General features: G+C 42.9%; 1 protein-coding gene across 1 annotated transcript in view; it reads left to right on the top strand.

Moving 5' to 3' along the window:
- Nucleotides 1–16,419, top strand: part of LOC123508091 (RING finger protein 224-like) — a 212,015-nt gene that overhangs the window by 161,549 nt on the left and 34,047 nt on the right. The window lies entirely within an intron of this gene.

The raw sequence follows: 16,419 nt of genomic DNA, 5'->3' as shown, positions 1-16,419 counted from the left end.
TGAATTTTTGAGGCATTGAACACTGCTAGGTTTTCTCTGCCCCAATCAGACATCTTAGGGAGATCAGAAGTAAGGCGTTCTGTGGCATCCCTGCGTGATCTGTTGACTTACTGAAGGTACAGGAAAGGTACACGGTAGTATAAGTCCAGCGTAGGAGTGGAAAGGGCAAGAAGTTTGGTTAAGATCATTGATGAATATTAGGAAGAGAGGGGGTGACAGAACAGAACCCTGAGAAACACCACTGTTAATAGATTTAGGAGAAGAGCAGTGGCTGTCTACCACGGTTGCAATAGAACGGTCGGAAAGGAAACTTGAGATGAAGTTACAGAGAGAAGGATAGAAGCCGTAGGAGGGCAGTTTTGAAATCAAATTTTGAAATCGCTCTCTCTCTCTCTCTCTCTCTCTGACCAATAGCTTGCCTTCATATATGTGACGTCAAATCAGCTGGGTGGAGGAGCAGAGAAGTGAGCCGGGAATCGAGGCGAGCGCGAGGACGGTTTCTTGGAGACAGTGCCGAAAGTTCATTTAATATTATTATTCCATCAGTTTATGATAAAGTAAGTGGATTTGTAAAGTATGTGGATTTGTTCAGTGTCAATCTTTCAAAATCTATGACCAGCGCCTTTGGTAACAGCTACCACTACCATTTTGTCAAAAATAAACTTTTAAATCTTCATATTTATATTTTTCTAATAAACCATCCCACCCACTGCATTACAAATGTACTAAATGAACAGTTTGATGAATGTTTCCATCCATCACAAGATCAATCAGTAGATGAAAGCATGATAAAATTCAAAGGTAGGTGCTCATACAAACAATATATGTCCGTGAAGCCAACAAAGAGGGGCTACAAAGTGTGGGTTAGAGCAGATGACAAGGGTCATATCTCTGTTTCAAATCTACACTGGTAAAAAATCTTAGAATGCAAAGCCTTCCAAATATTTAGGGTGAAGTGGGAGAATTATCTTCAAAACTAGAGGGAAGATACTTCAAGATATATGGTGATAATTTCTTTTCCTCTGTTGCTCTTGCGAAATGTTTGTCAGAAGAATGTATTGGCTGTTGTGGAACTAAGAGATCAATTTAATGGAAAATAAAATTTCTCAGATGAAAATGCAACTCGAACTCCACTCGTGACTTCTGGCATCTGGCTAAAACATTTCCAATAACTTCACTTCTTCATCTTTACCTCCTTTATTTCATCCTGATGGCACCACTTTGCTGTCGCGTTCTATTGCAGCCGTGGTGGACGGTCACTGCTCTTCTAGATCTATTAACAGTGGTGTTCCTCAGGGTTCTGTCCTATCTCTTTTTATTTTCATTAATGACCTTCTTAACCAAGCTTCTTGCCCTATCCACTCCTACGCTGATGATACCACCCTACATCTTTCCATGTCACATCCCAAACAACGCTACTCTGAGGAAACGTTTTCAAATATTGTTGTGTTTGCCAAAACAATGCAAAATATATTTAGAAGTAAAGATAGATTACATTAATTTGCCTTTTTCAAGCATCACATTGTGTATGTACTACAACACCATTCAATTTCGAAGTATTAAGTAACTGACTTGAGGTGCGTATTGGTACAGTGTGACACCGCCGTAGGCCGGGAAATCCCTTGAAAAGCCAACGCCTAAACAATCTTGATCGCCGCCCGCTACACTTCACCGCTGTTTCGTCTGTCTCCTCTGTAAAGCATGGATGAGGCGTGAGTGAGCGTTGGTTAGGTGCTTAGATGATTGCTCTAACTGATGCCACCCTTCGTAGTGTGAAAGGTGCTGTGTGACCTGTGAGCTGCGTGGTAGTGGAATGAATGCTGCGCTATAGTGGGAGAAGCAGCGGCATGGGGAAGTGCTGTTTGCTACCTGCCAGTTAGTTGAGCCGGGCCACACACAGGAAGGGCGTCCATTCGCTGTACTCTTGTGTGTTCTTTGTATGAATAAACCAGAAAAGAAGGTGTCCCTGCCTGTCCTTCCTGCCCTGAGTGAGCACCGGAGTCTGACTGTCAAGTCCAGCGCCCAAAAGTGACCTGCGCCCGTAGTAAGGACAGCGACCCCACTAGTGCCATTACAGTGATGATAATAATAACAATAATAATAATAATAATAATAATAATAATAATAATAATAATAATAATAATAATAATAATAATAATGAAAATGATAATGATAGTAATAACTGTAACAAAATTATTTCTAGAAGTAGTTCTAGTAATAGTAGTCTGTCTGTCTGTCTGTCTGTCTGTCCTCTCTCTCTCTCTCTCTCTCTCTCTCTCTCTCTCTCTCTCTCTCTCTACTATTACTACTACTATTACTACTACTACTACTACTACTACTACCACTACTACTACTACTACTACTATTACCACTACTACTACTACTACTACCACTACTACTACTACTACTACTACTAACTACTACTACTCTCTATTACCACTTTAATAGACTACCAATATTTCTACCACTACTACTACTACTACTACCACCACTATTTCTACTACTGCATACTACCACTACCATAACTACCACTGCTACTACACCACCACCACCACTTACCACTACTATGAACTACTGCTACACCACTCACTACTAGCTTACCACCACCATTATTACCTTATGTACCACTACTACTAATAAATACTCTATTACCACTGCTTACTCACTACCACAATCACTACCACTACTGCTGTTACCACCACTACCACCACCACTACCACCACCACTACCACAAGCACCACCATGTTACTACCACGATTAGCACAAATGCTATTAATTACCGCACAACTATTACCACCACCAAACCACCACCACTCACCACTGCATACTACCATACAAATATTATTACCATTAATCACCACCACTACCACCATAAACCACCATCAATACCAATCACCACAACTACAGTCATTAACACAACTGTTACCACCATTACTATAGCACCAACCACCACCACCATCATCAGTATTACCATCTAGCATATCACCACACCACCACCACCACCACCAATACCAATAACAACAACAATAATAGCAATGACTATTATTCAACCAGTCCATACTGCACTGTCACCACCACCGCCACCACCAAGCACCACCACCACACCACCACCAACAACATGTCAATAACAGCAATCACACACACCACTGCACCACCACCATACTGACTACCACAATTACCACCACCACACCATTACCACTACTACCACCACCACCACATTTACAACCATTACATTACTACTTCTGCTGTTATCACCATCACTACACCACCACCACCACCACCAACAACAACAACAATAACAACAATGCAACATTAATAACCAGTCCACCACTCTGTATCTGTCACCACCACCGCCACCAGCGTGCACCAGTACCACTGATAATGTATTACACTACCACCACCACACACCACTACTACCACTACCACCATCATAACATTAATACCACTACTACTCACCACTTACTATTACTACCACCACTACTACCACTACTTATTACTACTACTACTACTACTACTACTACTATCAACACCACCACAACTATCACTTTCCCTGAGAAATGGGAAGGGAGAATATGAGCAGTTAAGTAGTAGTAGCAGTAGTACTAGTAGTAGTAGTAGTAGTTGTTGTTGTTTTAGTAAAGATAATAAACAATAATGATAATAATATTAGAAGTAGTAGTAGTAGTAGTACTAGAAGTAGTAGTAGTAGTAGTAGTAGTAGTAGTAGTAGTAGAAGCAGTAGAGTAGTAGTAGTAACAGCAGCAATAATACTAGTAGTACCAGAACCATCATTATCAATAGTAGTAGCAATAGTAGTAGTACTAGTTGTAGCAGCAGCAGCAGCAGCAGTAGTAGCAGCAGTAGCAGCAGTAGTGGTAGTCGTAGCAGTAAAAGTCGTATTAGTAGTAGTAGTAGCAGCAGTATTAATGGTAGTATTAACACCAATAGTATTAGTAGTAATAGTAGCAGCAGTAGCAGTAGCAGCAGTAGCAGCAGCAGCAGCAGCAGCGGCAGCAGCAGACAGTGGTGCAGCAGCAGCAGACCAACAGTAACAGTAGCATTAGTAACAGTAGCACCAGACAGCAGCAGCAATAGCAGCAGCAGCACCAGCAGTCACCACTAACAGCAGCAGCAGCAGCAGCAGCAGCAGCAGCAGTAGCAGCAGCAGCAGCAGTAGCAGCAGCAGCAGCAGCAGCAGCAGCAGCAGCAGCACAAACATTATTAGCAGCAGCAGCAGCAGCACAAAGCAGCAGCAGCAGCAGCAGCAGCAGCAGCAGCAGCAGCAGCAGCAGCAGCAGCAGTGGCACCAGCAAGCAGCAGCAGCAGCAGCAGCAGCAGCAGCAGCAGCAGCAGCAGCAGCAGCAGCAGCAGCAGCAGCAGCAGCAGCAAAGCAGCAGTGAGCAGTGCAGCAGCAGCAGCAGCAGCAGCAGCAGCAGCAGCAGCAGCAGCAGCAGCAGCAGCAGCAGCAGCAGCAGCAATATTAGCAACAGCAGCAAACAGCAACAGCAGCAGCAGCAGCAGCAGCAGCAGCAGGATGTGCATTGAGCAGTGACAGCAGCAGCAGCAGCAGCAGCAGCAGCAGCAGCAGCAGCAGCAGCAGCAGCAGCAGCAGCAGCAGCAGCAGCAGCAGCAGCAGCAGCAGCAGTAGCAGCAGCAGCAGCAACAGCAGCAGCAGCAGTGCAGCAGCAGCAGCAGCAGCAGTGGCAGCAGCAGCAGCAGTAGCAGCAGCAGCAGCAGCAGTAGCAATAGCAGTAGCAGTGTCAGTAGTAGTGTTAGTAGTAAGTAATATTAATAGCAGTAAATAGTAATAATATAAATAGTAAACAGTAGTAGCTGCAGTAATGTTACTAATAGTAGTGTTAGTAGTAGTAGTAATAGTAGTAGTAGTAGTAGTAGTAGTAGTAGTAAAAGTAGTAGATCTAGTAGTTGTAGTAGTAGTGGTAGTAGTAGTAGTAGTCGTTGTAATACTAGTAGTAGTAATTGCTTTAAAAGTAGTAGCATTGGTGCTTGACAGTAGTAATAATTGTAATAACACTAGTAGTAGTAGTAGTAGTAGTAGTAGTAGTAGTAGTGGAAACTAGTTGTAGAAACAACAGCAGCATCTCTCTCTCTCTCTCTCTCTCTCTCTCTCTCTCTCGAAGTGTATGTTAATAATTATCTATGTATTTCTCTATGTATTATGTTTCGATTTGTTTTATCTCTTTGGGGGCTGATGGAGGACTGTGACTCTCTCTCTCTCTCTCTCTCTCTCTCTCTCTCTCCAGGTATATTCCATGGGCTTACACCATCACCTGACAAGGCTCGCATCATTCACCATCCCCACCCTTGAACACGGGGCACTTTTGCATCATAGTCCTGAAGCCACAATGTAGTCCTGTGGCACTTTGTATGTGCTCTCAGTTTTATTGCTGAATATTGTTAATTCGACCCTGCTCTACATTTTTAGCTTGGGTAGACATCGTCAAAATCCGGCATAACCCCTACAGACGCCATTTTCCAAAATGGCCGCCAAAAATATTATTTCATCCATAACTTCGTACGCAGTTGGGGTAAAATGATCAGACTTGGTGCTTAATGTAGGTTTTCATGGGCGAGGATTACGATGGAATAGGTGCCAGCAAGATATAATGAAGCCATTTTCCAAAATGGCCGCCAAAACTGTTTTGAATGTTGCAAAATGATCACCTCACATAATTCCGGATATATTTGTCGCATAAATAAAGTTTTATTCTAAATATGTGTTTTAGGACCAAGGAATTCAATAGCATCGGTGCCATTACGTTCTATTGTACCTTTTTTTGCCAAATGGCCAAAACCAAATGACAGGAAGAGCATATTGGTGTACAAATTCAAATTCAAGTAGAAAACATTTATTCTAATATGTAATGTATTCACGCTTACTCATCAATGAAGCTTCAGAAGCTTCACTAGTACCAAGCATTTGACTTATAGGGCTAAACTTCCCAATCAATCAATCAATCAATCAATAGAGCAGTCAATCAGCCAATTTAAGAATCAATATATCAATAAATGAAACATGAACCACAATATGACATAGAGCAACAAAACAGCAGTTAATCAATGTCTGTAGGCAACAACAATCATGGAACATGGAACAAGCATGGAATACTGCACACGAATTTTAATTTGTCAATCAAACACTAATGAAACATGACACAGACAGGCATATCATTGGTTAACTTTAGTGTCCGTGTAACAATAAACAATATGCAATACAAGATACATTGTAAAGATAGTTGCAAATATTAACATGTGAAGCATGTTTTAATCATCAGTCAAACATGTGTACGATGACACAGACCAGCAGAACATCACTTTTAACAATAGCTACAAGGTGAAGGACAGTAGTAGAATCAAGATTCACACAAAATCAAATTCAAATGCAGTGTTCACGTGATTACATTGAAGAGGTCTGGTTTTGACATCGAGCATCACACTTACAAAACACGCAGCAGGACATACTTTCATTCTTGCACTTGCACCTTGACGTGGCACATGCTTGGCAGCCACACAGTGTGAGCATTTTCTCCGGAACTGGATGGAGAAATTTTGTTGGCAGCAAAGTACCACTCTCATCAAGTTGCCAACCAAAATGTTGTGGCTCGGGTATGACTGGTGGCTGGTCTAGGATCACTAGACAGGTCCGGATTCTCCAGAAAGCTCTCAGAATATGACCCCTAACAGCACTGGATGTAGGAGCCAAGCATGATATGGAAACTTTTCGTTTGAATTCAATGAATCTAAGCTCATCGAATGATGTTGCTTTGGTGCTGGGGCTCCACACCTTCAGGAGGTAAGTTTCTACCGCATGGATATCCTCATCGGATAGCATGCCACTCTCTCGAACTCAATGAGATGCTTCTCTGGCTCTGCTCGAAGAGCTGCAGTTTTTGTCCCTATCTTGCTAGTGACATCATCGCCAGTCACAATGTGTGCTTTCAACAAGACTTTGCACAGCAATGGACCCATTTTTTGAGCTGCATCATGTAATGGCAGAAAGCGTCTTTTTTCTCCAGTGCCAAAACTTATCCAGAGTTCCTTTAGACCATTATGTTGCATAGTGTGGAAAACCGAAGTGCGAGGCACACAACATCAGTGTCATTGGAGAGTATGACAACCCTCTCAGTGCCCTGGGTCACGGCCCACATCATGTGTGGTACCAGTCTGAGATCTGCTTCCTCCAGCTCATTGTGTAGTTCTGGAAGTATTGTGTTCCTTGGACTTGCAGTGGTTCTAGACACTGATCTGGCAACACCATGCCACTGAGAACAACGTCCACTGGGATGTCCAGTTTGGGTGCCACTTGACGTGCAAAGTGTTGAAGTTTTACTTTGTTTGAGCTTGAAGCCCAGAACTTGTCCAATTGCTTGGGATAGGAGTATCCTCAGTTATGCTCGCAACCTCAATGGCTGCCACATTTGTGCTGCGCCTTTGCCTTTCAAGTTCCTTCACAGACTGTTCAGGGTAGCTGTCAAATACAACATGCAACTGCGACTTGTCACACATCTTTGATGCAGAGATGAACACTGTAGAAACTGCCTGCTTGAACGTCTGGAATTTTATCAAAGGCAGCCTTCGGATGCGAGTCATAAAGTCCACAATGACAGAAGTTGACATTGCACACTGTTCAATTCTTGGTTTGCAAGCATCGAAATCAAGCAATTTCTGAAGTTCTCTTATCAGCACGTGTTTCACTGGTTTGCTGGTAGTATCTGCATCGAACAGCGGACAGTCGGGCGTGAGGTCATGTTTCAGGACATCCTGAACAGACATTCCTCTAGACAAAGCAATCTGCATCTGCCTCTGGCCTTCAAAGGATGCCTTTTGTGTAGCTATCTTGGAGGAAACAACTGTTGTGACTTTCGCTTCTGCTGAGAATTTTGGGAGATTGGTCTTGGAGATTGGCTCAAAGATTTTCTTCTCTTTCCTGACTAGCCTCTCTGCCCTGAACTCCTGAAACCTCACACCACCATGGTCAAGGGCATTTAATAGCCTCTGAGCAACCGGTCTGTCGACACACTGCTTTGTTAGGAAATTATGCAGCTGCACATTTTGTGTAACCTGGAAGGGGTTTCCATGTGCTCGAACGAAGTCCAGTAGCCTGGTGACATTGGCATTGAACTTTTCCACCTGCACTCTTCTGTGAGAAGTGAAGTGACTAATCAGTTATGAGATCACTCACACGGTCACAGGTACAAAATGGCTACAAAGATAGATTTCTTTCTAGAATATTTGATCAAGACTACAACAAACGTGAAAGATTATTGATTAAACGTGTGAATAAGACATGTTACGGCCCGCCCGTAACATGCACCTCCTCCTCCGCTTGTTACCTCGTTCGCCACCTCTCCGCCTCCCCTTCCACGTCACCGTCTCGTGAACCTTCCACGCCACCGTCTCGTGAACCTTCCACGTCACCGTTTCATGAAGCCCCGCTACTGTCCCGAAGTTGGATTCACGCGGCCCTTTCGACTCAACCGAAAGTGTTGAGCCAGCTCTTGGTTTTCTGGATTGGCAGTTGAGATCCAAGCCTCAACCAGTGAACACAACGCCTCTTGGTTCTGCCGTGGGATCAACCATCACCCAGCATTTCACCACTGCGACACCGCATAAGTATCACTTCCCCTCGTCCGTGTTTTCCACATTGCCTCTATATAGGATTAGGATTATTGTTAGGTATTAAGTTGGGTTCTTTATTGTTGTATTTATTACTGTGTTATATGTATATGTGTATGTCATTTTCCTGTGTTTCATGTTATATATCTGTGTTTCATGTTTCTTGTTATATATGTGTCAATTTCATTATGGGTTATTAAAATAGCTTTTAAAGTGACCCCTTTGCATTTCCTCACCAGTTGAACCTGCAGTGTTTTTTTTATTGTTATTGTTCACCGGCTCTCCGATGCCAATCTTACCAGTTTAACCGGTGAACGTAACAATTGGCGACCGTGACAGGACCATTATAACCCATGTTCAGTGTTCCATTTTTCCAGTGACTTTTTTCTGTGATTGCTTGTGTTTCTGTGGTGTTGTGACTCTGATGTGTTTTTTTTCTGTGACTTACTCTGCGTGTGGTTTAAATTTACCTTTGTGCGATCAAGTGGCTCCTTTTGGGTTAAACGTGCTTCGTGACTTTCATTGGTATCGCATAGCAGTGGTAGAGCAGGAAACCAGGTAGAAAGGCGTGTTCACCGATAGCACTTATCTCTATTTTTGCACATAGGCAGGTGTGTAATAAGTGTTATCCAAGTGTTGGGATCATCATATGTTCATGCGAACCCTCAATGCCCTCACTTCGCGGATCATTTTTCTCGCTAGTTAGAATCGGCCATTTTAACTAGTCTCTCAGACTAATCCGCCTCCTTATCAATAACAAGTCTCAGTACAATTCGCTCCTCACTCAAGTCTCGTAACTAGAGTAATCCGGATCCCTCTTAATGCCGTAACTCTCTAGTTTACCCTCATTAGTGATTGTACTCATAAGTGTTTACTTAAGTATAATCTAGGTAATTTCAAGGTTGCCTTTATTATCACTCTGCCAAGTTCCTCACTTAAGTAATTCGCTTATCATTTTTTTGTTGTGGTTTAACATCTATTTAATATGGCTTCCGCTCAGTTTAACGTTGAAGATTTTGTGCCGACCCTTCTCTGGAACAACTTAAATATGCTAATATAAAGAAGGACCAATGGAAGACCATCGCTAAACATTTTGATGTTCCCATCACGTCTCAGATGACTAAAGAGGTCATTAAGAATGTAGTTGTTGAACATCTAGTGCAAGAAGGTCAGTTGCTAGGAAATGCCATAGAAGAGTTAACTCCCATGTCAGCCTCTACGAGGACTATAATACACAGTCCCCAGGAAGAACAGGATAAGAGTAGGATAAGTCAATGGGAAATTGAGAAGCTTAAACTAGAATACCGGATGCATGAAAGCCAAATGCAACTACAGGAAAAACAAATGCAACTACAGGCAGAAAAGAAGCAAAAGAAATGCAACTACAGGCAGAAAAAGAAGCAAAGAAATGCAACTACAGGCAGAAAGAGAAGAGAGAATTACAGGAAAAGAAAGAAGAGAGAATTTCAGTTACAACTTAGAAGGCAGGAGAAAGAGTTAGAAATTCAGGAGTTAGCCCTACGAAATGACGCTAAGTTTAGAGGGAAGAAATAGATATAAAGAAACAGTTAGCAAGCTTTAATCCTGCTACAGCTGCTCCGCTAGTTCCCCCTTTTGATGAATCTGATGTTGACGGGTCATTTCGCGCTTTTGAGAGCATTGCTAATAGGAATAAATGGCCCAAGGATCAGTGGGTGTCTCTCCTTGTCCCTAAGCTAGTAGGAAAAGCTTATAGGGTATACAACGGCCTTAGTGATGAGGTAGAATATGAAGAGATCAAAGGTAACATTCTAGACGCCTACTCTATCACTTCTGATGGATACAGACAACAGTTTCGAAAGTATGTGAAACCAGAGTCTCACACCTATGTTGAATTCGCTAGTGAGAAACTAAGACAATTTAAGAAATGGTTAGCCGCCCTTAACATTACCACCTTTTCGGAGTTGCTCAATCTAATGGTCCTGGAAGAATGGAAGAACAAGTTACCATTTAATATTCTGAGGCATGTGGAAGAACGGGAGAGAGTGATCTTATGTCTGCCGCTAAAGTGGCTGATGCGTTTGCTTTGTTGATGGGATCCCTGGGTAGTAGAGGTCGTGGTTCACTGTCTAATGTTAGGTCCTCCTTTGGGGAAGGTTTTGGGGCGCGGGTGGTAAGCCAACCGGATTCTCGCCAAATGCATATAATTCCCCTGGTGTACATACTGTAAGAAGCCAGGTCACACGATCCAGAAATGTAGACACCCAAATTGCAAGGGTTCTCAACGTCAATTTTCTTTTGTGTCCCCTAGACCTAACACATTTGAGAACAAGAAACCAGTGGCCCTAGCTAACCCTGTCAACTCTCCTCTAGAACTTTATGACTCGTACATGTATCAAGGTAAAGTGTCCTGACTGATGGTAAAGACAAGGCAATAAATATCAAGGTTCTGCGTGATACAGGTGCTGCCCAATCCATCTTAAGGGAAGATGTCATCCCTAACATCAAACAGGCTTTCACTGGGGAGAAGGTGATCCTTACAGGTCTCGAATCACAGCTCTCCTATCCTTTGGCTAATATTAGCTTACAGTGCCCGTTCATTTCAGGAGAGGTTGAGGTAGCCATTAAACCTGGTGAACTGCCAGTACCGGGGTACATCTTGTACTGGGTAATGATCTTGCGGGTAACTTGGCTGTTCCAAACTTAATTGTTCTTGATTCTCCCTTAACAGAAAGTCCCACTAAGACCCTGGACGAAACATCCCTCACTTCTTCCCAGTGTGTGCAGTCACCAGGTCTCAGTCCAAGTCCCCTGCCTTTCATCACCTCCTCCACCAATGATTGCCTCTACTGACAACTTGTATAATAACATCATTTCAAAGGAGAATTTGATTAATGCTCAGGAACAGGATCTCACTTTGGCTAAGATCAGACATGTGGCCAGTGAGACAAAGGATATGTCTAAATTGCCTTGTTTTTATTATCAGGAAGGAGTCCTGATGCGTGCCTACAGACCTCCTGAACTGAAACAACTAGACACCTGGTCAGAAACACATCAAGTTGTCATCCCTTGTCTGTAAGACCAGCCATTATAGAACTAGCTCATGATGGATTGTCAGGTCATCTAGGCATCCAAAAAACCTACAAGAAGGCTCTTCAACATTTTTTTGGCCAGGAATGAAAAAGGATGTGTCACACTATGTAAAAACATGTCATATATGTCAAATTGTGGGTAAGCCTAACGAACGCCTTGTGCCAGCTCCTCTGACGCCTATTCCAGTTCAGACGGAGCCCTTCGAAAAGATCATACTAGACTGCGTAGGGCCCTTACCCAAAACCAAACGAGGGAATCAGTATTTGTTAACCCTCATGGATCCCACTACCAGGTACCCTGAAGCATTCCCTCTTAAGAACATCACATCAAAGACCATTGTAAAACATCTAATACATTTTTTCACCTCGGTAGGAATTCCAAAACAAATTCAGTCTGACAAGGGTAGCAATTTCACTAGCCATTTTTTCCAACAGATAGTGAATGAGCTAAACATCGACCATGTTACCTCCTCGGCTTACCACCCCAATCCCAAGGCTGTCTGGAGCGGTTTCACCAAACATTAAAATCCATGATGAAGAAGTATTGCTTGGAGCATCAAGGAGACTGGGATGAAAGTATTTCTTTCCTTCTCTTCGCTTTAAGAGAATCTCCTCAAGATTCTTTAGGTTACTCCCTTTGAATTACTCTATGGTAGACAGATCAGGGGCCTCTCAAAATATTAAAGGATCAATGGTTTACTCAAAATACTCCTTCAAGCCCCAGTGTGTCTGACTACATCAGTAACCTTAAGAATAAAATCAGTGAAGTCAGATCTTTTGCTAAATCAAACTTCCTCAAATCTCAAACTAAAATGCAACAGAATTCTCTTCCCAAATCTGTCATGAGAAGTTTCAAACCAGGAGACAAGGTTTTACTTTTTCTCCCACTCCAGGCAATGCTCTTCACAGTAAGTTCATGGGACCTTATGTTGTGGCTCAAAAACTAAGTCCATTAAATTATGTGGTCCACACTCCTGACCGTCGTAAGGATTCCCAACTAGTTCATATTAATCTAATGAAACCTTACCACTCCAGAGAACCAGAGGACGACTTGTCTCGCGCTGTACCTGTATGTCTGGTAGGAAGGAGTCTGGTCCTGTGCCCCCGAGGAAGAGTCCGACATCGAATTCCTCTTCTCGTCACCTAAAGGACGCCCCTCAAACAGCCAAATCATGTCCAACCTTGATGAGGTGTTTGTTTCCTTAACACCTTCACAACAGTCTGATCTTAAAAAGTTATTGCTAGACTTTTCTGAAATCACAGGTGACCTTCCAGGAGTTTGTAATACTATCCAACATGACATAAGATTAACATCTAATGACATCAAGCCTATAAGACAACCAGCCTATCGCATTTCACCCATTAAAAGAGACTTGATGAAAAAGAGGTAGACTATCTGCTCTGTCATCACCTTGCAGAACCTAGTATATCTCCTTGGGCTTCTCCTGCCTGTTAACATCTAAGCCAGATGGTAGTAGTCGATTTTGCACCGACTACCGGAAATTAAATAAAGTGACGGTGCCAGACTCCTACCCATTGCCCTTGATAGAGGACCTTATAGATAGTATAGGAGTAGCCAAATTTGTAACCACTATAGACTTGCTTAAAGGTTACTACCAGATTCCCTCTCGGACGAGGCCCAAATAATATCCGCCTTCATCACTCCCTTCGGACTATACCAATACCAAGTGATGCCCTTTGCGTGTCTAATGCTCCCGCCACCTTCCAGAGGGCTATAAATTACATAACTCAGGACTTGGAGGGCAACATCTACTTCACCGACCTGTTCCTGGGCGGCACCTTCCTCACCTACGGCACGGAGGTCATCAACTTCCCTGACATGGACCCCGAGAAGCGCATCGATCCCATGACAAGCATCTTCCCAGAGTCACCAAGTGCACCTTCAGGAAGTTCGGCCTTCGGGAACCATCGAGACCCACGACACCATGTGTGTGCTGGCGGTTAACATCATCAACGAGAAGATCTACATTTTCATCTGGTTCTGGCTGGTCTCTCTCACCACCATCACCGCTGTCTGGCTCGTGTATCGCTTCCTCGTCATCGTCTCCTCCGATGTGCGCTTCAAGCTTCTGCAGTTTCTTCCTTTGCGAGGTGCTGTGTCTGGTGGTGGGGGGTGGACAACATCATCGCCGACGCCTTATCAAGATCTCCCGTCTCACCTCCTTCATGAGCCCATTACGGAGGTCTTAGGGGGGAGGAAATGTTACGGCCCGCCCGTAACATGCATTACTACCATCACCTCCTCCGCTTGTTACCTCGTTCGCCACCTCTCCGCCTCCCCTTCCACGTCACCGTCTCGTGAACCTTCCACGCCACCGTCTCGTGAACCTTCCACGTCACCGTTTCATGAAGCCCCGCTACTGTCCCGAAGTTGGATTCACGCGGCCCCTTTCGACTCAACCGAAAGTGTTGAGCCAGCTCTTGGTTTTCTGGATTGGCAGTTGAGATCCAAGCCTCAACCAGTGAACACAACGCCTCTTGGTTCTGCCGTGGGATCAACCATCACCCAGCATTTCACCACTGCGACACCGCATAAGTATCACTTCCCCTCGTCCGTGTTTTCCACATTGCCTCTATATAGGATTAGGATTATCGTTAGGTATTAAGTTGGGTTCTTTATTGTTGTATTTATTACTGTGTTATATGTATATGTGTATGTCATTTTCCTGTGTTTCATGTTATATATCTGTGTTTCATGTTTCTTGTTATATATGTGTCAATTTCATTATGGGTTATTAAAGTAGCTTTTTAAAGTGACCCCCCTTTTACATTTCCTCACCAGTTGAACCTGCAGTGTTTTTTTTTATTGTTATTGTTCACCGGCTCTCCGATGCCAATCTTACCAGTTTAACCGGTGAACGTAACAGACAGCAGTAGGAACGATCATATACACAAATCAGCAGCGCACATACCACGAAATGTGCTACCACTGTATCGAATGAGCAAGCAAATAAACACGTGTAGAGCACTGCAGACTCAACCTTTAGAAGCTACAGTCAAGAGCGATTAAGAGAAACCGAACATTGTAGCTTGGAATATTTCTCACACAAAGCATAGAAATAAAATTCTAGTCTTGTCTTGAAATACAATAAACATGCAATCAAATACCAGTAGAACGAGCATACTTTGCTAGTTTTACCAGCAAATACGAAAAGCCAAAGAAGAAGACAAGTGCATGTCGACTTCCAACGATCTCTGCTGTAACAGAATAGTGGCCTAGTGACGTCATTAAGCTGAACACCATACTGCCACCTTGTGTATTTGTCAAAAAATAATCTACTTCTAATTATAATCAGTTTTGTGTTTTAACAAACTTTATGGCCAAAGTCAGTTATTCTTCCATAAAAAAAAAAAAACAATATCGTCACCCCGAGTGTCACATTTATTTTTATCTTACCTTGACTTGAAATGCAAGCTTGTGATTTTCAATTTTGGGGAAAAGCTGTGTAACAAAACTACATACAAGGCACCAATGCCATCAAGTTTCTTTAGCCTAAGAACATATATTCAGAATAAAATCTGACATCTCAGTGGCAAATATATTCGGAGATATGTGAGGTGGTCATTTTGCAACATCTAAAACAGTTTTGGCGGCCATTTTGGAAAATGGCTTCATTATATCTTGCTGGCACCTATTCCATCGTAATCCTCGCCCATGAAAACCTACATTAAACACCAAGTCTGATCATTTTACTCCAACTGCGTACGAAGTTATGGATGAAATAATATTTTTGGCGGCCATTTTGGAAAATGGCGTCTGTAGGGGTTATGCCGGATTTTGACGATGTCTACCCAAGCTAAAAATGTAGAGCAGGGTCGAATTAACAATATTCAGCAATAAAACTGAGAGCACATACAAAGTGCCACAGGACTACATTGTCGCTACTGGACTATCATGTACAACCACCACAGCTACTTCTGTGGCGCCCTTGGTATAAGGCTATTCAGTACACTCCCGTCGCTCAGCGGAGAGAGAGAGAGAGAGAGAGAGAGAGAGAGAGAGAGAGAGAGAGAGAGAAGAGATTGAGGAAGGGGACGACATCCTGCCGGTCGAGTGTATTTTGCGTGTTTTGGGTGTGTTTGAGTATGTTTTGAGTGTGTTTTGGGTGTGTTTTGAGTGTGGTTTGATATATCTATAGCGTGTTTAAGTGTTTTGAGTTTGTTTGGGTGTGTTTTGAGTGTGTTCTGAGTGTGTTTGGGTCTGTTTTGAGTGTGTTTTGAGTGTGTTTGGATGTGAGTGTTGTCAGTGTATTTTGAGTGTGTTTGGGGTGTGTTTGATTGTGTTTTGGTGTGTTTGAGTGTGTTTAGATATATTTTGATGTGTTTTCGCGTGTTTGAGTGTGTTCTGAATGTGATTTGAGGTTTTTGGAGTGTGTTTCGGTGTATTTATGTGCGTTTGGGTGTGTCTGAGTGTTTGGAGGTATTCTGAGTGTGTTTGGGTATGTTTTGAGTGGTTTTAGAGTGTGTTTCGGGTATTTGTGTGTTTTGAGTGTGTTTCGAGTATGGTTTGATGTATTTTGAGTGTGTTTAAGTGTTTTGAGTGTGTTTGAGTGTGTTTGAGTGATTTGAGTGTGTTTGTGGTGTTTGGGTGTGTTTGGAGTGTGTTTGGAGTGTGTTTGAGTGTGTCTGAGTGTGTTTGAGTGTGTTTGGAATGTGTTCTGGATGTGTTTACGTATCTTTTGTTGTCTTT

The sequence above is a fragment of the Portunus trituberculatus genome, chromosome 3 (assembly GCF_017591435.1).
Source record: "Portunus trituberculatus isolate SZX2019 chromosome 3, ASM1759143v1, whole genome shotgun sequence".
NCBI lineage: Eukaryota > Metazoa > Arthropoda > Malacostraca > Decapoda > Portunidae > Portunus > Portunus trituberculatus.
The sequence above is the reverse complement of the archived record's forward strand: the minus strand, read 5'-3'. Positions and strand labels throughout refer to the sequence as shown.